This window comes from Bufo gargarizans, chromosome 6, assembly GCF_014858855.1.
Source record: "Bufo gargarizans isolate SCDJY-AF-19 chromosome 6, ASM1485885v1, whole genome shotgun sequence".
Classification (NCBI taxonomy): Eukaryota; Metazoa; Chordata; class Amphibia; order Anura; family Bufonidae; genus Bufo; species Bufo gargarizans.
Window position 1 is genome coordinate 77,128,795 of NC_058085.1, and position 23,761 is coordinate 77,152,555.

The 23,761-nt window shown below is 44.3% G+C and overlaps 1 non-coding gene across 1 annotated transcript; it reads left to right on the plus strand.

The window, feature by feature from the left end:
• Positions 1 to 747: 747 nt before the first annotated feature.
• On the plus strand, positions 748 to 931 carry LOC122942653. The gene has a single exon (XR_006390617.1). It is a non-coding gene; the product is annotated as a U2 spliceosomal RNA (small nuclear RNA).
• The last annotated feature ends 22,830 nt before the right edge of the window (positions 932 to 23,761 follow it).

Consider the following 23,761-nt stretch of genomic DNA (forward strand, 5'->3'; position numbering starts at 1 on the left):
TTTATGATCAGTACGGTTTAAGCTCCCTAAGTAAAACTGAGAAAAATGAAATTATTAAAGTCGGGAGGAAAAATGAGCTTCAATGTGATGTTCCATTCTGCAATACTAACACAGGATTGTGAAAAATTTGAAACTTTTTAATATTATTGGCCTATCAAATAAGCAAAAAGATGTTACATGGCTCTGTTTCCATGGGTGCCTCCCAACCAGATTCTTCATGAATTTTAGGGGTGTAAGAGTGACCGAGAGATGCCCTAGAGAAGGTTGTGGAGGCACAAAAGACCTTTATCACTTGTTTTGGAATAGTTTTTATGCTAAACAAGTTTTTAGTGTTTTAAAAGGTCTTTTTATTGCACTTACTGGGTGGAAGGATTTTAGTTATGAAAAGATTTTTATTGGTCAAGATTTTGGAATATTATCTAATTCACGTGTTGCATGGCTTTTGTTTTCCGTTTTTAAATCCGTTTTGTGGGACTGCAGAAATCTTGTGGTTTTTGAAAATGTTATTTTAACTCCAAAAGAGGTGTCAAAAGTGTTTTTATCCAGGGTTTTTACAATATTTTTGCTGGATAAGAAGAGGATTGGAGAAAGGGAAGCGGAGAAGGTATGGAAGGTAACACAATGGAAAAATTACGTGAGTAGAGCTTGACTTTTTGATTAGTGATTTTATTTTCAGTAGGGTTCCTGTGATGTGGATTAGACATTTTTTAGACTGAGCCACTTAAGTGTGGACTGAGTAAACGTTTAATGTCTATTTACTGAGGAAAAAAAAAAAAAATCTGTTCTTATCAGTTTAATATCTGATACGTCCCCTATCTGGGGACCATATATTAAATGGATTTTTCGAACAGGGAGATGGAAAAAGAGCTTGCTCTGTCCACTCCACGCATTGACCTGGTATTGCAGTACCTCCAGGACCGGTGCACCCCTTCTATTCCAGTATGAAAAAACAGAATGAAATTGTGAGAGAAATGGATTGTCAGCATCCTGCCATCAAGCAAGCAAGTGAGTAAGTATTCAAGTTGCTGTGTCCTGCCTCAGGAGTGAGTCTGCACTTCAGCTTCTCCCCTGTGAGGCTGGCGCTGTGCTGCTTTCTGCATCCCTGCATCTAGCCTTCTGTCAATCTCCTAATTGCATCAGCTGTTGGTTTGTTCCAGCACCAAGCAACCCAGCCAGTCAGTCTCCTCACACCCCAAATCCAATTGAGGCCTCATGCACACGACCGTTTTTTTTTTTTTATGGTCCGCAAAAACGGGGTCCGTAGGTCCGTGATCCGTGACCGTTTTTTCCTCCGTGGGTCTTCCTTGATTTTTGGAGGATTCACGGACATGAAAAAAAAGTCGTTTTGGTGTCCGCCTGGCCGTGCGGAGCCAAACGGATCCATCCTAAATTACAATGCAAGTCAATGGGGATGGATCCGTTTGACGTTGACACAATATGGTGCAATTGCAAACGGATCCGTCCCCATTGACTTTCAGTGTAAAGTCAGGAGTCCCTTTTATACCATCGGATCTGAGTTTTCTCCAATCCGATGGTATATTTTAACTTGAAGCGTCCCCATCACCATGGAAACGCCTCTGTTAGAATATACTGTCGGATATGAGTTAGATTGTTAAACTCAAATCCAACAGTATATTCTAACACAGAGACGTTCCCATGGTGATAGGGACGCTTCAGGTTAGAATATACTAAAAGAACTGTGTACATGACTGCCCCCTGGTGGCCAGTGCGGCCGTCCCCCCTCCCCCCTGTAGTTAACTCTTTGTTGTCCAGTGTGGCCGGCCCCCCCTCCCTCCCCTGTAGTTAACTCGTTGGTGGCCAGTGGGCCCCCCTCCCTCCCCTGTAGTTAACGCTTTGTTGTCCAGTGCGGCCGGCCCCCCCTCCCTCCCCTGTAGTTAACTAGTTGGTGGCCAGTGGGCCCTCCCCCCTCCCTCCCCCTCCTAATTAAAATCTCCCCCCTATCATTGGTGGCAGCGGAGAGTACCGATCGGAGTCCCAGTTTAATCACTGGGGATCCGATCGGTTGTGGAGGCACAAAAGGCCTTTATCACTTGTTTTGGAATTGTTTATATGCTAAATAAGTTTTTAGTGTTTTAAAAGGTCTTTTTATTGCACTTACTGGTTGGAAGGATTTTAGTTATGAAAATATTTTTATTGGTCAAGATTTTTGAATATTATCTAATTCACGTGTTGCATGGCTTTTTTTCCCGTTTTCAAAGAAGTTTTGTGGGACTGGAGAAATGTTGTGGTTTTTAAAAATGTTATTTTATCTCCAAAAGAGGCGTCAAAAGTGGTTTTATCCAGGATTTTTACAATATTTTTACTGGATAAAACCATTTTGCATTTCCAGTGCTTTAGTTAATAAGTAAAGTTTGCCTGTGTCTCCCTCTTGTGGATCTTTTAAACTGGATTGCTTGGAGGCTAAAAAGTAGTCCAGCACTATCTATGTATCAGCAGCAGCTGGACCTACCTTGTCTGGACAATGGACGGAACATTGCACATGTCAAAGGAGGCTTGTCAGGTCACTGGATGACATCACAAGAGCCCTAACGGAACATTCAACAATGGGGCCGTGACATCACAATCAACAATGCATACCCCTTCACTACTCCTCCATTCACCTCTCATCTGTCTTCCTGCTTGGCGTGCTTTGGCACCAGGACAGGCGTGGCCAAGGGTGGGCGGAGCTATGCACATGGCGAACACGAAGAGGAACATGCTGGTGATTTCAGAGCGTAGGATGCACGTTTTCCCTGGTTTGTGAGAGAAAGAAGCCTCCCGGACTGTCTCTGGGGCTGGGGCCTGTAGGCTGTTGCCTTCATAAGTGTTCTGCGAACCCTTTTCAGGTTATCGCTTCTCGGCCTTTTGGCTAAGATCAAGTGTTCTTTTTAGAACAGCTCAGAGCTTGACTATGCTTAGCCAGAGGGTCTGAAGGGAAGGCGACGTCGGGGAAGAAGCTGAATTATGGCTGGCGAGTTCACCGAGTGCTCCGAATACAGCGAGGCTGTTTGTTCCTGTTGAAAAGAAGGAGACCTGGAGTATTGTGGATGTCCAAGGCGGAATTATTGAAGAGACTCTGAAGATGAACCGAGAACAGATCTACTGTGTCCAAGAGCCAAGGTTTCTACGACATTACCTTTGCGAACCAGGATGCCCTGATGACTTGTATGGCGAGGAGTCAAGAGCTGAAGGACCACCCGAATCTTCAGGGAGTAAGATTAGTGACTTCTCGCCCCAAGGAAAGGGGTGAAAGGCAGAAGAGAACCCCTATCACCGTGCAGATGTATAATCCTTTTGTCACGGATGAGGAAATTATCGCTTTCCTGAAAAGGTATGCAAGCTATGTGTCACCTGGGGAGAAGGAGCGTAATGTTTTGGGGACTTTTAATGGTCATCGCCAATTCTGGGTGGAGCTATTGCCTGATAACGATTGATACATGGGGGTGTGTCATCCACCCCATTCTTTTGCTATTGGTCCCAATCGGGGTTTTCTCCTTTACCCGGACCAGCCCACTTTTTGCAGAAACTGCTTTTGTTTTGGGCACACTGAGGAGGACTGTACAACTGGCCCTATGTGTCGGAACTGTTTCAAGGGCAGTCATAGAACCGCAGATTGCATGGAGGCCAGAAAGTGCCACTTCTGTGGTTCTGTGGAGCATCTGGCCAGGTTCTATCCAAATTTGAATGGGCCCAGACACAGATCTTTTGCGGATGTGGTGGAGGGAGTGGGCCAGCATCGATACGATTTGGGGGCTCTTTAGAAGTCCCCGTCGTACATTGAATCTCAAGGCGTGGAGCAGAATGTTGCGTCAGAGACTGTCCCAGACCCCTTGGTGGTGGAGGGGGATGAGCTCCAGATGCAAGAAGGTTTGGAGGGTGGAGCTTCTCTGGAAGTGGTTGAGGAGACTCCAGAAATGGAAATTGAAATGGCTTCTCGCAAAAGAAAGTCAAAGACTGTGGATCCTAAAAAGATGGGAAAAAGTAAGGCTGTTGCCCCTTGAAGTCAGGCAAGTGGGGAGGAGGGAGAGGCTTCAGTGGACTCAAATATAGACTCTGACAATTCATCTGTAAGTCAGGAATATTTAGATAGTAGATCTGTTATCAAATTGACCCATACCCTAAGTTTTGTAAAGGGAGTGCAGGACGTGATAAAGGGGAGTGAAGAGTGGAAGGAGATGCAGGGAGTACATGTGCCCAGCTCCTCCACTCCACCCAAAGAGAGTAGGGCTCGGGCTCGAAAAGGAAAGTAAAGAAGGTATGATATGTATGATGTTTTCTTTTCTATCTTGTTGTGCATTTTCATACGTATACAATATTATCTAATGACATTATAATCAAAATGTATGCTCATCTCATTGCCTTTAAGAATAAAATCAGCCTGAACCAAAGTTCTATTATGTGGCTGAGGAAGCCAAGATGAGTTCATGGCAAGTTCAATTTATAAAAAAAAAAAAAATTGTGAACATAAACGGACATTGTGTTTAAAAGTTATTGCTAAAGAGTAAGTCAACTCCCTAAGACATATCTGTCTGGAGGGAACAAGGTTACTTGATAAGGTCTCATATCCTTGAGGCACACCTGCTATATGAAGTTCAATTTATATATTCATAATTATATTATATATATCTCTGCATGGTATATTTAGTTTACAACATATGTTAATCAATAATTCATATAATGTGTTATCTATGTGTAACAATGTATCGACTTATATATATGTCATACCATGTATTTTCCATTTAGAAGGTATTGTAGAAGGTATAAACATTGAAGAAAGTTTATGTTAATTCGTTTTCTGAGAAGAGAAAATGTTATTTCAAAACAATAGTTATTCATGGATGTAGATAAGTGAAATGTACAAGTTCCAATGCCACGCATCAAAGCCGCTATATAAAATTTTCATCAAGTCAACCTATATTTCAAAAAGATAGGAGAAGACAGTCAACTCCAACAAGTCCAGGATATAGGTAATTAAAAGTGTCAGCAAAAGACCTTCCTCAATGATTTATTAAGGAAGGGCAACGAGGTCCTGAAAACGTATTAGATATTTAATTTTAAATGCTTAAAGTTGTGATGTTTATTTACAATACCGCAGTGCCTTCTGGAGGCAGATGGACAATATTATATAATTTCATTATTTGTTCTTTACCATATTAGGAGTTGATATGACATCATGGTGTTATTAGCATGCAAGTACACCCACCTTACCTGATTGGGAATCCCTAATCTAAAGGGGATGATTCTTAGATAAGAAGAGGATAATTACTCGTGTGCAGGGTAGCAAGGGAGAACTAGAGAGAGAGGAAAAAAAAGATCCATATATCCATTGATCCATTCATTCAATCAAAAAGAAAAACTTTATCAGAAGAAACTTGGATTATTCTTTTTGGATTACTAGGAAAGTTCTTCAGAACTGGTCCCATCTGAACTCTGTCTACCTTTGACCCAGTAACGTATATTTTGTTTACTACTAATGATATTAATAAGATATTTCTCTCGGTACATAGCCAAGAGTTCCCATACTGTGGGGATATATAGTCTTAGGTGCCTCCATAATGCTGATTATTCTCTTAGCAAAGATGCATATTGTTAATGTAAGATCTGACATTATTTGAAAAGAGGACTAAATCCTTGGAAAGTTATTTTCCTTAGTCTGATTGCCGAGCTGAATATTTCATCATATTAATATCATATATTTTTGATTGGTCATAGGAAAACAGAGTCAAGGGATAACAGTTATTTTCCTGTAAATCCGTGTTTTATTGTTATAGCCTGTTTGTTAACAGAAGATTCTAAGTTTCTCTTGGTATATGAGTCTGTTTGTTAAAAGTATGACACCGGTTGTTATAAATCATTAAATCATACTGTGCTGATCAGATAGGGGTGTGTTAACACCACCGTGTGGTACATTTTGGGTGTTACTTTGTAACTTCATAATTTGTTTTGCAGTTGTATTGTTTTTATATTCTTGGTTTTTATAATAAACTATTATATATTTTTGCATATACAATTGTCCCTTTGTTTCACTGCTTGCACAAATCAAATTAAGATACTTGATAAAAAGAACTTAGAGGCGTTTTTCTATGTCCGCCTGAAGGATAATATAATTTTTATATATTTTTTTTATCCTCTCTTTTATATGAAGATTCTTTCATATAGAAGATATATCACAATCTTTATGTAACAAATGACACAGCTTATTATAGGTTCCTTAAATGTGAGAAGTTTAAGATCTGCTTTCAGGAGGGCTGACATTTTTTCTGTCATTTCAGCGTATTATAATGATGTTCATTGTTTACAGGAATGCAGTCTGGAGGAGGAACCTTCAATAGCTGGGTAGACAGGAGGACCCAGTGTCTGGTCCACGTGTACACAAAAAAATGGTGGGGTGGGAATTTTATTTTGAGGTTTTGATATACAAATAAAAGAAGTTACTCATATTATCCCAGGTAGGGTATTATTAGTTAAATTCGAGAAGAAAGGCGTTTTGTTTCAATTAATAAATGTTTATGCACCTCCTTGTAGGAAAGAGAGGGAGGATTTACTAGAAAAATTATATTTTTTCTTGGGTGGGAGGGAACATACTATTCTATTTGGGGACTTCAATTGTATAATTAGGGATGGGGATAGAACAGGTGGTGGGGATAAAAAAAATTGATAGGAGTGGAAAGCAACTAAAAGAGTTAATTAGTCTTTTTGGTTTACAGGATGCTTATTTGCAACAAAGTGATAATCCTGATGGTTTTAACTTTTTTTCTGATAAGGTAAAATGTGAATTCTCGCATTGATTTCTGTTTTCTTTCCAGGTTCTTTAAGGTTAAGAGTTTTTCATTAATACGAGTTCCGTTCTCGGATCATGCCTGGCTTGAATGTGTCCTAAGTATTGATATGGAATGTCCGTATGGAAAAGGGGTGTGGAAGTTGAATGTGTCCTTGTTAGATGATGAGAGTGTGTGTGTGATAGTTATTGAGAGTGTTTTAGTAGTTGGGTAAATAAAAAAAGCGAGTTTGTAAGTGTGAAGGATTGGTGGGAGTGGGTGAAGGGAGAAACAGTTTTTTTTTTATTAAGAAAGGATGTGAGAAAGTGAGGAAGGAACGTGAGGCGTATGAGAGATGCAGGTTAGGCTGAAATACTTGGAAGATTTACAAAAGCATGGTTGGGATATGAAAAATGAAATTCAGGATGCTAGAGAGAATACAAGGGTGTTTTTAAATGAGAGAGGGAAAAAATTATATCGCAGGCAAGGATGTTAGTGAAAGAGAAGGATGAAAGTGCACAAAATTTTTCTTTAAAAAGGTTTATGGGAAGAAAGTTGGTTTTAAAAGCGTAAATAATGAAGAAGGAGAGGAAGTAAAAGAAAATGATGGTGTGTTTGAAGAGATATGGAAGTTTTATTCTAAGTTGTTTGCAAAGAAAGATAGAGAGGTAAGCTTAGAGGAAGTATGGAGAATATTGAGAAAGTATTAGGTAGAGATGATAGATAGTGAAGATTTTAGGATAGAAGAGGTAGGGGGTGTGTTAAAGAATATGAAGAAAGGAAAGGTGGCTGGAAGTGATGGTTTGCCCGTGGCGTTTTATAATACATTTTGGGGGCTGATTTGGAGTAGTGATGTCCCAAATAGTTCGCCGGCAAATAGTTCCCGGCGAACATAGCTTGTTCGCGTTCGCCGCTGCGGGCGAACATATGCGATGTTCGGTCCGCTCCCTATACATCATCATTCAGTAAACTTTGACCCTGTACCTCACAGTCAGCAGACACTTTCCAGCCAATCAGCAGCAGACCCTCCCTCGCAGACCCTCCCACCTCCAGGACAGCATCCATTTTAGATTCATTCGGAATCTGCATTCACAGTGAGAGGAGGGAGAGTACTGCTGCTGCTGATTCAATAGGGAAAGCGTTAGCTAGAGCATTGTTCTGTGTCCACAGACTCATCTGCTGTAAGGACAGCATCCAGACAGCACCCCAAAAAGCCCTTTTCAGGGCTGGTACATCTGTAATCACATTTGCAAGTCCGTGTGTTAGGCCCACACAGACTGTACTGTGCCCACTGCCCACCACTTATATAGAGTGGCACAGTACCTTGCACGCATAGTAACACATATCCAATAAAAAATGACAGGCAGAGGCAGGCCACGCCGCAGGGTCCGTCGTGTTCGTGGTGCTGTGATTTCCACTGGCCCTGGAATAATGGCCATTATTCAGAGGCCACGTACCCTGAACCCAAAAAATTCTGAGAAAATAGTTGACTGGCTTACACGGGACACCCAATCTTCAACAGCTTCCGCTAAGAACCTTGACGCACCATCCTCCTCCAGCTCAGCTTTGGTCATCTGCTTTCAAATTACCACTCTCCCGCCCACCGCCACCACCACCACAGCGGCTTCACTTGATCCCTCAGAGGAGTTATTTACACATCAGTTGGATCAAATTAGTAATGCGCAACCATTATTGCCAGATGTAGATAACAGATATATGTCTCAGTCAGGCAGCATTAAACACATGGACGTACAGTGTGATGATGATGATGATGATGATGTTGTACCCGCTGCTGCTTCCTTTGCTGAGGTGTCAGATACAAGTGAAGTGGTTGATGATGACGATGTGTCCGTGGATGCCACATGGGTGCCTACTCGAAGAGAAGAAGAAGAGGGAGAAAGTTCAGAAGGGGAGACAGAGAGAAGGGGGAGACATAGAGAAGGAGGAGACGAGTTGGAAGCAGGGGGAGGTCGTCGCAAGGAGCTAGTGGCACAGTCAGACAGCATGTATCCGCACCCGGGGTCAGCCAGACAGCACGCCAATCAACGCATGCTGTTGCCACCACCAGAATGCCGTCATTGCAAAGCTCAGCAGTGTGGCATTTTTTTGGTGTGTCTGCCTCTGACAACAGCGATGCCATTTGCAACCTGTGCCAAAAGAAACTGAGTCGTGGGAACTCCAACACCCACCTAGGTACAACTGCTTTGCGAAGGCACATGATCGCACATTACAAACGCCTATGGGATCAACACATGATGACGAGTAGAAGCAGCACACAAGCTCAAAGCCACCATCCTCCTCCTGGTCCAGCATCTTCAGCCACGTCAACCACTGCTGTCCTCCTTGCCCCCTCTCAACCACCCACCACTCCGCCTCTCACCTTCAGCAGTTCCATCTCATCTGCCCACAGTCAGGTGTCTGTAAAGGAAATGTTTGAGCGTAAGAAGCCAATGTCACAGAGTCACCCTCTTGCCCGACGTCTGACAGCTGGCTTGACGGAACTCTTAGCCCGCCAGCTTTTACCATACCAGCTGGTGGAGTCTGAGGCCTTCAAAAAAATTTGTCGCTATTGGGACACCACAGTGGAAGGTACCCGGACGAATTTTTTTTTTCTAATAAAGCAATCCCAAACCTCTACTCTGTGATTGAAAAGGAAGTCATGGCATCTCTGGTATATAGTGTTGGGGCAAGGGTCCATCTGACCACTGATACCTGGTCTGCAAAGCACGGTCAGGGCAGATATATCACCTACACTGCGCATTGGGTCAATCTGCTGATGGCTGCCAAGCATGAAATGCGTGGCTCTGCAGTGGAGTTGGTGACACCGCCACGACTTGCAGGCAGGCCTACTGCCACCTCCTCTACTCCTCCTACTCCATCCTCTTCCATAACCTCCTCGGCTGAGTCCTCTTCTGCTGCGGCGTCTGGCTGCACATCAACTGAACCCCCCCAGCTCCCCAGGGGCTATTCCACATCCCGGATACGACAGTGTCACGCTGTCTTGGGGTTGACTTGCCTGAAAGCAGAGAGCCACACCGGACCAGCACTCCTGTCCGCCCTGAACGCACAGGTGGATCAGTGGCTGACCCCGCACCAACTGGAGATCGGCAAAGTGGTGTGTGACAATGGAAGCAATTTGTTGGCGGCATTAAATTTGGGCAAGTTGCCACATGTGCCGTGCATGGCACATGTGTTGAATCTCATCGTACAACGCTTTGTGTCTAAGTACCTAGGCTTACAGGACGTCCTCAAGCAGGCCAGGAAGGTGTGTGGCCATTTCAGGCGTTCCTACACGGCCATGGCGCAATTTGCAGACAATCAGCGCCGAAACAACATGCCAGTGAGGCGCTTGATTTGCGACAGCCCGACACGTTGGAATTCAACACTCCTAATGTTCGACCGCCTGCTCCAACAAGAAAAAGCCATCAACGAGTATTTGTATGACTGGGGTGCTAGGAAAGCCTCTGCGGAGCTGGGAATTTTTTTGCCACGTTTCTGGACGCTCATGCGTGTAGGCTCATGCATCCTTTTGAGGAGGTGAAAAACCTAGTCAGTCGCACCAAAGGCACCATCAGCGACCTCATCCCATTTGTTTTCTTCCTGGAGCATGCCCTGCGAAGAGTGCTGGATCAGGCTGTAGATGAGCGGGAAGAAAAAGAGTTGTGGTCACCATCACCACCAGAAACAGCCTTGTCATCATCGCTTGCCGGACCTGCGGCAACGCTGCAAGAGGAGTATGAGGAAGAGGAGTCAGAGGAGGAGTGTGGCTTTGAGGAGGAGAAAGACCAACCACAGCAGGCATCCCAGGGTGCTCGTTGTTGCCACCTATATGGGACCCGTGGTCTTGTACGTGGCTGGGGGGAAGAACAGACTGTCAATTACATCAGTGAGGAGGAGGAACGGGTAATGAGTAGCTCGGCATCCAACCTTGTGCAAATGGGGTCTTTTATGCTGTCATGTCTGTTGAGGGACCCTCGTATAAAAAGGATGAAGGAGAGCAACCTGTACTGGGTGGCCACGCTACTAGACCCCCGGTATAAGCAGAAAGTGGCGGAAATGTTACCAAATTACCGGAAGTCAGAAAGGATGCAGCAGTTCAAAACCAAACTAAAAACTATGCCTTACACAGCTTATAAGGGGGATGGTCACAGCACAACTGGAATCTAACTGGGGAAGAGGTCAAAGTAATCCTCCTCCTACCACGACCACGGCGGCAAGGACAGGACTCTTTACAGATGTGTTGTTGATGGAGGACACGCAGAGCTTTTTCAGTCCTACACATCGCCACAGCCCTTCGGGATCCAGCCTTTAGAGAAGGACTCGACCGACAGGTGGCAGACTACCTCGCCTTAACTGCAGATATCGACACTCTGAGGAGCGATGAACCCCCTTGACTACTGGGTGTGCAGGCTTGACCTGTGGCCTGAGCTATCCCAGTTTGCGATAGAACTTCTGGCCTGCCCCGCTTCAGGTGTCCTGTCAGAAAGGACCTTCAGTGCAGCAGGAGGCATTGTCACTGACAAAAGAAGTCGCCTCGGTCAAAAAAGTGTTGATTACCTCATTATTACCTCACCTTCATTAAGATGAATGAGGCATGGATCCCGAAGGGACTGACAGTAGGGGATACGTTTAACTAACAAAAGGCCTGATGACATGCCTTGGCCTCAAAATGGTCCCCACGCTGCTGTATTTAATGTCTGCATACCGGATGACTTTCGTGAATTCTCCGCCACCAACTAGGGTTCAAGCCGCAATGTTTTATTCACCTTTCTGCCTTGAAAACATCGATTTTTCCGGCCGCTGCTACAACAGCGGCTGGCATGTGTACATGCCTAATTGTTCTGGCCTCTGGTGCTGCACTGTGGCTACAAAAACAAAACAAAAAAAGGCACATACAAGTGTCAATTCCCCTTTCGTGATCGTTACCTTGTTGTGGTGAAGGGGCTTGCGTATCACAATGAAGCGATCATCACCTCTATGAGTGTGTTGACAATGTTGCCACACCCCTGATTATAAGGCCGTTGCTTCATTATGATCAGACCAAAAGCGATCGGGACGGCTGGATGTTTTTTCATAGAAAAAAACTTACATTTTGTATGGGTAGGTTTTTAATACATAAAAAAATCATAATAAAGTCTCTTAATAGTTTATTAGAAATAATGCAAACAATTTAAATATTCCCAACAATCCCAATACAAATCAAGTGCAAAGCTCAGAACTAAATTATTCCAGGATGTCGTAATGGTTTGTTAATTGGACAATGGCTAATCAATTCGACACACGTCCCCGGATAGGGGACGTAACAGGGTTTAAACTGATAGGAATAGGACTAGTTAAGACACCACTCATTTAGGGTGTCACAGCACATTGCTCCGTGCACGTGCAGTGCCCCAACTTGGGAGTAAGAGGACCGACCAAGCTGCTTTTTCCATCTCCCGGTTCCTAAAATCAATTCAGTTTGGTGTATCAGAGTTTGATCTGTCACTGCGAAGGCAGTCGAAGATACCCGGCCTAAATTTTTTTTCACAAAAGGCAATCCCACCCTGATATGGGACGTAACAGGGATTAAACTGATGAGAATAGTACTACAGAAAATAGCACTCATATCGGGTGTGACAGTAAATTGCACGGCGCAGACGCAGTGTCCGTGGCGTGGATTCAAACGAAGGGGAGGGAGCCAGCAATTTTTTAACCATCTCTCCGTTCGAAAAATCTATTTAATAAATGGACCCCAGATTGGGGACGTAACAGGGATTAAAATGATGAGAAGAGAGAACTACAGGAAATACGACTCATATTGGGTGGGACAGTAAATTGCACGGCGCAGACGCAGTGACCGTGGCGTGGATTCAAACAAAGGGGAGGGAGCCAGCGTTTTTTTAACCATCTTCCCATTCGAAAAATCAATTTAATTCACCTTTCCGGGACCCTTGGTGTTGTACGTGGCTGGGTGGAGGAAGAAACCTTCAATGACATCAACGGGACATGGCTAGCTTGGTATCCAACCTTGTGCAAATGGGAAGTTTGCGGTTGGGCAAATCGGTTGTTTGCGGTGCATTAAAAGGGGAGTTTGGTCTGTCAATGTCTGTGAAGCGGGCGTAACCCTTACACTACCTAATCGATACAACATCATGCCTGATCGTATACACACACTGGATGTTTTAAACCATGTTGTTAAAAAAAAAATGGATTGTTAGGTGATTTATGCCCTTTATGGATTAAAATCTAACTCTGTGTCAACTATGTAATTTTCCATGGGAGTTTTGCCATGGATCCCCCTCCGGCATGCCACAGTCCAGGTGTTAGTCCCCTTGAAACAACTTCTCCATCACTATTGTGGCCAGAAAGAGTCCCTGTGGGTTTTAAAATTCGCCTGCCTATAGAAGTCAATGGCGGTTCGCACGTTCGCGAACATTTGTAGAAATTTGCGTTCGCCAACGGAAAATTTTATGTTCGCGACATCTCTAATTGGGAGTCATGTGTATGAGGTATTCAAGGAAGTTCTAGAGAGTGGGAGATTAACTAAAAGTATGAGTGAGAGTGTGGTGGTGGTGTTGTATAAAAAGGGGGATAAAAGTCATCTAAAGAATTGGAGGCCTATTGCGCTCCTTAACTGTGACTACAAAATTATTGCAAAGGTGATAGCTGACAGACTGAGGAGAGTGATAAGTAAGATGGTTGGTGAAGAACAAGTGTGTGCTGTATCGGGTAGACAGATTTGTGAGAGTTTGGTGTGTTTGCGTGATGTGATTCATGACTGTAAGAAAAGGAAGCAGTCAATCGCCATAGTAACGGTAGACTTTGAAAAAGCATATGATCGGGTGGAACATGACTTTATGTTGAGTGTGTTGCTTTCGATGGGTGCACCTGAGCGGATGGTTGAATGGATTAGGGTATTATATAATGGCATGGTGAGCAAAATACAGGTCAATGGTTTTTTAAGTCGTAATGTAGAGATTAAGTCAGGGGTGAGGCAGGGGTGTCCTCTGTCTCCCATATTGATTATTTGTGTTATTGAGCCTTTGTTGGGGATGTTTAGAAGAGATAAAGTAATGCAAGGGGTAGAGGTACCAGGAAGTGGTGGGAGAGATCTAAGAATGATTGGATATATGGATGACGTGACTATTGTGTGTAAATCTGATGCGAGTGTGAAGAGAGCTAAATTATTAATCAAGTGTTTTGTCTTGCAAGTGCTTTTAAGTTTAATGTGGAAAAGAGTGGGTGCAAGTATTTTGGGGAGTGGAGAGAACGTGAACTGTGCGTTTGGCCAATGAGAGAAGGAGGGATAGAGGTGTTGGGCATTACTTTTAATGATGATTTAATAGGGAGACAAAGTTGGGAATTAGTACATGATAAAATAAAAAAGAAAATAGATTTTTGGTCTCTTAGGACTTTATCACTAGAAGGCAGAGTACTTATTATTAAGGCAGTTATTATTCCAATTATTTTATATGTTAGTAATGTGTTCCCAGCTCCATATAGGTGTTTGAGGAAGATTATTAGATTCATTTTTGTGTTCTTTTGGAATTCTAAGATGGAAAAATTGAGTAGTGCGAAAGTGACGAAAAGTAGGAAGAATGGTGGTAAAGGTGTGCCTGATGTGGAAACGTTTTTGGCTGTAAAGTATGTGAGTAATTGTATAGAAATGTGTAATAGTGATAGTGTGGCTGGTTGTATGAGGAGATTTTTGGCTGGGAGTGTCTTGAGGAAGTATAAATTGTTGGATACTGATTTAAGAAGACCAATTAAGTTCGTTGCGCCATGGTTCTATGTTAGGATTGAGAGGTGCATTAGGAGGTATGGTTTGGATGAGGTAGATAGGAAAACATGGTGTGATAGTAAGAAAGTTATGCAAGAATTTGAAACTAAAGAGATTGTAGAGTGTGTGAATGGTTTGAATGTGACAGAGAGCGTACAAGTATGGAAAAAGGTGAATGACAGAATGACAAGGCTTTAGTCAATAGACAGAAAGACATGGCCTGGATGGCAGCTCATGGCTGTCTCCCAACTAGGGAGTTTCAAAGGAGAAGAGGTCTGGTTGACAGTGAAGTATGTCCTAGAGAGAATTGTGGGGGGGTGAAAGTGGATATCACTTATTGAGGGAATGTATGTATGCCAAGGTAGTGTGGAGATGTATGAGAAGTATAATTAGAGGGTTGACGGATGTGTAGTGCTTATCTGTAGGGATGAGCGAACTCGAACTGTATAGTTCGGGTTCGTACCGAATTTTGGGGTGTCCGTGACACGGACCCGAACCCGGACATTTTCGTAAAAGTCCGGGTTCGGGTTCGGTGTTCGTCGCTTTCTTGGCGCTTTTGTGACGCTTTCTTGGCGCTTTTTGAAAGGCTGCAAAGCAGCCAATCAACAAGCGTAATACTACTTGCCCCAAGAGGCCATCACAGCCATGCCTACTATTGGCATGGCTGTGATTGGCCAGAGCACCATGTGACCCAGCCTCTATTTAAGCTGGAGTCACATAGCGCCGCACGTCACTCTGCTCTGATCAGTGTAGGGAGAGGATGCAGCTGCTGTTAGGGCGAGATTAGGCACTAGACAGGGATTTACTCAGAAAAAACACTTAATGAAGTGATCGATCTACAGCTGTGAATCATTCATCTTCTGCTATTCAATTGCTCACTGTTTTTAGGCTGCCCAGAGCGTTTTTCAGTCACTTTTTTCTGGGGTGATCGGTGGCCATTTTGTGTCTTGTGGTGTGCCAGCACAAGCTGCCACCAAGTCCATTTTACCATCAATAGTGTTTTTTTTTTTTTTTTGCTATATCCTACATCAGGGGCTTGGCTGTGCTTGCTATTTTATTGAGGGGTGAAATACAATTGCCAAAATAGCAGTACCCTAAATCTGGTGTTTCAGCTGTGGCTAGCCAATTGTAATACTGTCTGCTGTCTGGCAAAGGATATATTTTTGTTCTGGGTTGAAATACAATTCCCAACTTAGCAATTCCCTAAATCAGTGGTTTCTGCTGTATCAGGCCAAGTTTAAATCGATCCATAAAAGGGTATATTAGATAGAAGGTGCGGATAGTGTCATCCTCAATAACTTCACATGCTACCGTGCATTTCCAAGTTGAATTCTGTCCGCAAACGTATACCTGTCATCCAGCCGCTAAATACTAGGCCTACAATTTACATTCAGCTAAATCTGTCGTTACTGCTGTGCCTGTCTTAGTGTAATACGGTACCTAAATAGATAGCCAGATAGTGTTAGGTGTCTGTAAAAACTGACTGAGTTCAATACATTGGGCCAAATAATTTTTTTCTTATTGTGGTGAACAGTAACAACAAGGAAAACGTCTAGTAAGGGACGCGGACATGGTCGTGGTGGTGTTAGTGGACCCTCTGGTGCTGGGAGAGGACGTGGTCGTTCTGCCACAGCCACACGTCCTAGTGAACCAACTACCTCAGGTCCCAGTAGCTGCCAGAGTTTACAGCGATATTTGGTGGGGCCCAATGCAGTTCTAAGGATGGTAAGGCCTGAGCAGGTACAGGCATTAGTCAATTGGGTGGCCGACAGTGGATCCAGCACGTTCACATTATCTCCCACCCAGTCTTCTGCAGAAAGCGCACAGATGGCGCCTGAAAACCAGGCCCATCAGTCTGTCACATCACCCCCATGCATATCAGGGAAACTGTCTGAGCCTCAAGTTATGCAGCAGTCTCTTATGCTGTTTGAAGACTCCGCTGGCAGGGTTTTCAAAGGGCATCCACCTAGCCCTTCCCCAGCGGTGGAAGACATAGAATGCACTGACCCACAACCACTTATGTTTCCTGATGATGAGGACATGGGAATACCACCTCAGCACATCTCTGATGATGACGAAACACAGGTGCCAACTGCTGCGTCTTTCTGCAGTGTGCAGACTGAACAGGAGGTCAGGGAGGAAGACTGGGTGGAAGACGATGGGGGGGACGATGAGGTCCTAGACCCCACATGGAATGAAGGTCGTGCCACTGACTTTCACAGTTCGGAGGAAGAGGCAGTGGTGAGACCGAGCCAACAGCGTAGCAAAAGAGGGAGCAGTGGGCAAAAGCAGAACACCCGCCGCCAAGAGACTCCGCCTGCTACTGACCGCCGCCATCTGGGACCGAGCACCCCAAAGGCAGCTTCAAGGAGTTCCCTGGCATGGCACTTCTTCAAACAATGTGCTGACGACAAGACCCGAGTGGTTTGCACGCTGTGCCATCAGAGCCTGAAGCGAGGCATTAACGTTCTGAACCTTAGCACAACCTGCATGACCAGGCACCTGCATGCAAAGCATGAACTGCGGTGGAGTAAACACCTTAAAAACAAGGTACTCACTCAGGCTCCCCCTGCTACCTCTTCTGCTGCTGCCGCCTCGGCCTCTTCCTCCGCCTCTGGACTAGCAGCTCTGGGACTAGCCAGTTTGACGCACATCCCTTGCCAGGCGCATGTGCTGAATTTGGTGGTGCAGAAGTTCATTCACAACTACCCCGACATGTCAGAGCTGCTGCATAAAGTGCGGGCCGTCTGTTCGCGCTTCCGGCGTTCACATCCTGCCGCTGCTTGCCTGTCTGCGCTACAGCGTAACTTCGGCCTTCCCGCTCACCGCCTTATATGCGACGTGCCCACCAGGTGGAACTCCACCTTGCACATGCTGGACAGACTGTGCGAGCAGCAGCAGGCCATAGTGGAGTTTCAGCTGCAGCATGCACGGGTCAGTCGCACTGCGGAACAGCACCACTTCACCACCAATGACTGGGCCTCCATGCGAGACCTGCGTGCCCTGTTGCGCTGTTTCGAGTACTCCACCAACATGGCCAGTGGCGATGATGCCGTTATCAGCGTTACAATACCACTTCTATGTCTCCTTGAGAAAACACTTAGGGCGATGATGGAAGAGGAGGTGGCCCAGGAGGAGGAGGAGGAGGAGGAAGAGGGGTCATTTTTAGCACTTTCAGGCCAGTCTCTTGGAAGTGACTCAGAGGGAGGTACAAATGTGGCCAGCCAGGGCCCACTACTGGAGGACGAGGAGGACGAGGATGAGGAGGAGGTGGAGGAGGATGAGGATATGGCCTGTTCCAGTGTTGGGTGACATGAAGCCTGATTCTCTGCAATGGGACCTCTCTCCTCTGTCTGGGTGCCGGGGTCTAAATATCTGACAGTGGCCTATTCCAGTGGTGGGTGACATGAAGCCTGATTCTCTGCTATGGGACCTCTCTCCAATTGATATTAATTATTTTTTATTTATTTTATTTTTATTCATTTCCCTATCCACATTTGTTTTCAGGGGATTTAACTACATTTTGCTGCCTTTTGCAGCCCTCTAGCCCTTTCCTGGGCTGTTTTACAGCCTTTTTAGTGCCGTAAAGTTCGAGTCCCCATTGACTTCAATGGGGTTCGGGTTTGGGACGAAGTTCGGGTCGGGTTCGGATCCCGAACATTTCCGGGAAGTTCGGCCGAACTTCTCGAACCTGAACATCCAGGTGTTCGCTCAACTCTACTCATAACATAGAAAAACTGGCAGAATTGTTTGATAATGTTACAGAGTATATTTTTGATGCCCTAAACGTAACATCATTAATCACGAGGCAGCTGGCATTGTTATCTAACCAGCACAACCTGGTGCTGGATTATTTAACAACCTTGCAAGCTATTATATGTCAGGTGGTGGGTCCTGCCTGTTGTCATTACATAGATCCCTCTGGTCTTTTGCAGGTCAAGTTGAACAAGCTAAAAGTTTAAAAGGAAGAATTTAGAAAGCTAATTCAACAGAGGACTGGAATTTTTTAGTGGCCAAGTTGGGTCAGTTTTGTTTTCATGCCGGAACTAAGCTTTTGTTCTACTTGTCTAAAAGGTGTGCAAAGAGAATGTCGGAAAGGAGGAACCAATACAAGTCCATGTGGTCCAAACAAAGTACAGTCCAGGGGGAGATGATTAAAGCAGCTGAAGTCACCTTTGAACCCCTGGAGTTTGGTGCCACATATTTACATCATACCATTCCAGTGTTATATGATAGGACATCAAGCTAATCCCATTAATGTAGTGGTATATCTGGTCTGCTGGAGCTCAGCCCACTTCTGTTTGGTCAGAGCCCCCATATTGGTGAATGACATTCAAGTATGTCCTGGTCCGGGGGATCTGGCCAGAAATAGCTACAGTATGCGGGTGCAATGACCAGCCCAAAGAGCAATACCTATGTTCCAAATGAGGAATGTGTATTTAAGTGAACATAAGTATTGCCAGATGCCAGTAACCTTTGACCTTGCTATATATGAACACACGTACCGCAAAACACACAACAGTCGTGTGTATGTAGCCATAGTCTCATATATATGTCTGTTCTGCTACATTTATCGGGGGTCACATATCAAAACATGGTTTTTATGCAGCTCTTTGATGGCCCCCCAAGCTGTTGGAGGATGTGCCTGGTCATAAATTATGTGCATGCTCCGGCATTTTGCTCCTGGAAATGGTGTAAGGCCTCTTTCCCACGAATGATACAGATTGTGACCAAGTTCATTCAGTTTTGACTACAATTGCGGTCAGTGTTTCAGTTTTTTTCTGCACGGGTGCAATCAGTTTTGATGCATTTTTTACGCATAAAAAAAAAATAAAAATTAAAACACTGAAGATTTGCTAACATCTCCTACCAACCATCATTGAAAAATGCATTGCATTCAGATGCAATGTGTTTTTCACTAAAGCGCCATTCACTTCCATGGGGCCAGGGCTGCGTGAAAACGCTGAATATAGAAGGTGCTGTGATTTTTCCTGAACGCAGAAATAATGTGTGAAAAACAACGCTCATGTGCACAGACCTATTGAAATAATTGGGTCAGGATTCAAGGTAGGTTCTATGGGCCAGATTTATCACGACTCTGACGGCTCACTCCACTTTCACATATGGCTAAAGTCAGTTTTAGCCAAGTCAGATTTATGATCGGCCCTTTAAGACTGTAATAAATGTGGTTTGACGGTAGCAGTTTATCCGTCAGTAAGCAGCTTTACAAAAGTCGCACATCTTTACGAAAAAGTCTCATAAGATAAGCATGGTCCTCACTGGAGTGAAATTGCGCAATTTTTTGTGACTTTTTAAATAGTCTCAATAGTAAATCTGTCTAGAGATTAATTTACATAAGAAAACACGCCCACTTCCAGAAAACTGGCGAGTATAGTGCAGAGCAGAAAAAAGTCGCAAATTTTTGCGCAGTTTTAGTGATTGCGCAAAAATTTGCGACTTTTTCACTCCATTATTCTGACTTGAGCTAATGATAAATCTGGCCCAATGTGTTTACTTCATGCATTGCACCCGTACAGGAAAACTCACTTGTGTAAGAGAGGACTAAATGTTTGTGACTATGGAGGAGCCTCCCCAGTGGTGAGAACGGCATAAATATTGCCTCATAAGTGTTTAAAAAGCCACAAAAGTGAGTATTCTGACTCTAACACAGAAAAGGTGTAACCTTTTAAGTAAATGACCCCCATTCAGTTATTCCCAGCAGTCTCATACACAGGGAGGTCTGGGGAGAGAAGCTGCTCAGCCCTATGTGATGTGTGTCTCTTTACTACATGTAATCAGTCACTGCAGTCTCATAGTTGTCTGTTCTGTCTCTTTACTACATGTAATCAGTCACAGCAGTCTCATAGTTGTCTGTTCTGTCTCTTTACTACATGTAGTCAGTCACAGCAGTCTCATAGCTGTCTGTTCTGTCTCTTTACTACATGTAGTCAGTCACAGCAGTCTCATAGCTGTCTGTTCTGTCTCTTTACTACATGTAACCAGTCACAGCAGTCTCATACACAGGGAGGTCTGCGGATAGACAGTTCTCTGCCCTATGTGCTCTGTGTCTCTTTACTACATGTAGTCAGTCACAGCAGTCTCATAGTTGTCTGTTCTGTCTCTTTACTACATGTAGTCAGTCACAGCAGTCTCATAGTTGTCTGTTCTGTCTCTTTACTACATGTAGTCAGTCACAGCAGTCTCATATGTCTGTTCTGTCTCTTTACTACATATAATCAGTCACAGCAGTCTCATAGTTGTCTGTTCTGTCTCTTTACTACATGTAGTCAGTAACAGCAGTCTCATAGTTGTCTGTTCTGTCTCTTTACTACATGTAATCAGTCACTGCAGTCTCATAGTTGTCTGTTCTGTTTCTTTACTACATGTAGCCAGTCACAGCAGTCTCCTAGTTGTCTGTTCTGTCTCTTTACTACATATAATCAGTCACAGCAGTCTCATAGTTGTCTGTTCTGTCTCTTTACTACATGTAACCAGTCACAGCAGTCTCATAGTTGTCTGTTCTGTCTCTTTACTACATGTAGTCAGTCACAGCAGTCTCATAGTTGTCTGTTCTGTCTCTTTACTACATGTAGTCAGTCATAGCAGTCTCATAGTTGTCTGTTCTGTCTCTTTACTACATGTAGTTAGTCACAGCAGTCTCATACACAGGGAGGTCTGCGGATAGACACTGCTCTGCCCTATGTGCTCTGTGTCTCTTTACTACATGTAATCAGTCACAGCAGTCTCATAGTTGTCTGTCCTGTCTCTTTACTACATGTAGTCAGTCACAGCAGTCTCCTAGTTGTCTGTTCTGACTCTTTACTACATGTAGTCAGTCACAGCAGTCTCATAGTTGTCTGTTCTGTCTCTTTACTACATGTAGTCAGTCACAGCAGTCTCATAGTTGTCTGTTCTGTCTCTTTACTACATGTAGTCAGTCATAGCAGTCTCATAGTTGTCTGTTCTGTCTCTTTACTACATGTAGTCAGTCACAGCAGTCTCATACACAGGGAGGTCTGCGGATAGACACTGCTCTGCCCTATGTGCTCTGTGTCTCTTTACTACATGTAGTCAGTCACAGCAGTCTCATAGTTGTCTGTCCTGTCTCTTTACTACATGTAGTCAGTCACAGCAGTCTCCTAGTTGTCTGTTATGTCTCTTTACTACATGTAGTCAGTCACAGCAGTCTCCTAGTTGTCTGTTCTGTCTCTTTACTACATGTAGTCAGTCACAGCAGTCTCATAGTTGTCTGTTCTGTCTCTTTACTACATGTAGTCAGTCACAGCAGTCTCATAGTTGTCTGTTCTGTCTCTTTACTACATGTAATCAGTCACAGCAGTTTCATAGTTGCCTGTTCTGTCTCTTTACTACATGTAATCAGTCACAGCAGTCTCATAGTTGTCTGTTCTGTCTCTTTACTACATGTAGTCAGTCACAGCAGTCTCATAGTTGTCTGTTCTGTCTCTTTACTACATGTAGTCAGTCACAGCAGTCTCATAGTTGTCTGTTCTGTCTCTTTACTACATGTAATCAGTCACAGCAGTCTCATAGTTCTGTCTCTTTACCACATGTAGTCAGTCACAGCAGTCTCATAGTTGTCTGTTCTGTCTCTTTACTACATGTAGTCAGTCACAGCAGTCTCATACACAGGGAGGTCTGCGGATAGACACTGCTCTGCCCTATGTGCTCTGTGTCTCTTTACTACATGCAGTCAGTCACAGCAGTCTCATAGTTGTCTGTTCTGTCTCTTTACTACATGTAGTCAGTCACAGCAGTCTCATAGTTGTCTGCTCTGTCTCTTTACCACATGTAGTCAGTCACAGCAGTCTCATACACAGGGAGGTCTGCGGATAGACACTGCTCTGCCCTATGTGCTCTGTGTCTCCTGCCCCTGACTGAGCTCATTAGTCTTCCAGCTGATGTCTCTGCCTCTCATTTACCACACGGCCCCTGACACTATTCTAGAACACCAGGTCCTGAGCCCCACACAACACTCTCACACCCCATGTCTATGGCATCTTGATGCCGGCTTTTTACATGTTAGCTCTCATTTTCCCTGCTCACAAAATGGAGCCCCCGGCACTGACACATGATTACAGCCACCTGCCCACACCCAGGCTTCTTATCAGGTCAGCTCCTCCCTGCGGGTGTCACCCAATTGTGAGGGACCAGTCAGGAAGGTAGATGAATCTCAGGACACCCCCCTGACCAGGCTGTATGTCCACTCATCATATTAACCCATGGAGAGACGCTCCAGGCATCACTACAGGAACATGGTGGCGCTTCATACACTGCAGGTTTTATTGCAAAACTGTTTTATTCATCTGAATGGGGATGTTTTGGCAGAAAGCACATGGATTTCTGCAAGATCCAGTCAAATGAATGGAACTAATATTCAGTTACAGAAGTTTCTGCAACAAAATCTGCAGTGTTTCATTTATTTGTTTCCCCTCTGCACTGCCGGAGGATTCGCACTGCAGATTTTGTTGCAGAAACTTCTGTAACTGAATATTAGTTCCATTAATTTGACTGGATCTTGCAGAAATCCATGTACTTTCTGCCAAAACATCCCCATTCAGATGAATAAAATTTTTTGCAATAAAACCTGCAGTGTATGAAGCGCCATCATGTTCCTGTAGTGATGCCTGGAGCGTCTCTCCATGGGTTAATATGATGAGTGGACATACAGCCTGGTCAGGGGGGTGTCCTGAGATTCATCTACCTTCCTGACTGGTCCCTCACAATTGGGTGACACCCGCAGGGAGGAGCTGACCTGATAAGAAGCCTGGGTGTGGGCAGGTGGCTGTAATCATGTGTTAGTGCTGGAGGCTCCATTTTGTGAGCAGGGAAAATGAGAGATGACATGTAAAAAGCCGGCATCAAGATGCCATATACTTTTTAAAAGTTACTCTAGGAAACTTTATCAAGCGATGATACGGTGTCTTCTCGCACAGACTCCAATGTATTAGCATTATAGTCTATGTGAAATTTGCTTGTACATAGCCTGCACATATCTATGGTTGCCTCGGATCACTCAAAGGGACCAAGGCTCCCTGATCACATCATGGGGAGAGCTGTTCCATACCCAGGAGTGCAGCACTCTTGGGTATTCAGAGGGGGTTAAATGTCTGTGATCGGTATTATCACCGATTGCAGACATTAGTCTTCTCTATGAAACAGCATAAACCTAGTGGCTATGGTGCTTGCTCCGATCCTAAGGGCCCATTCACGTGACCCTTTGACT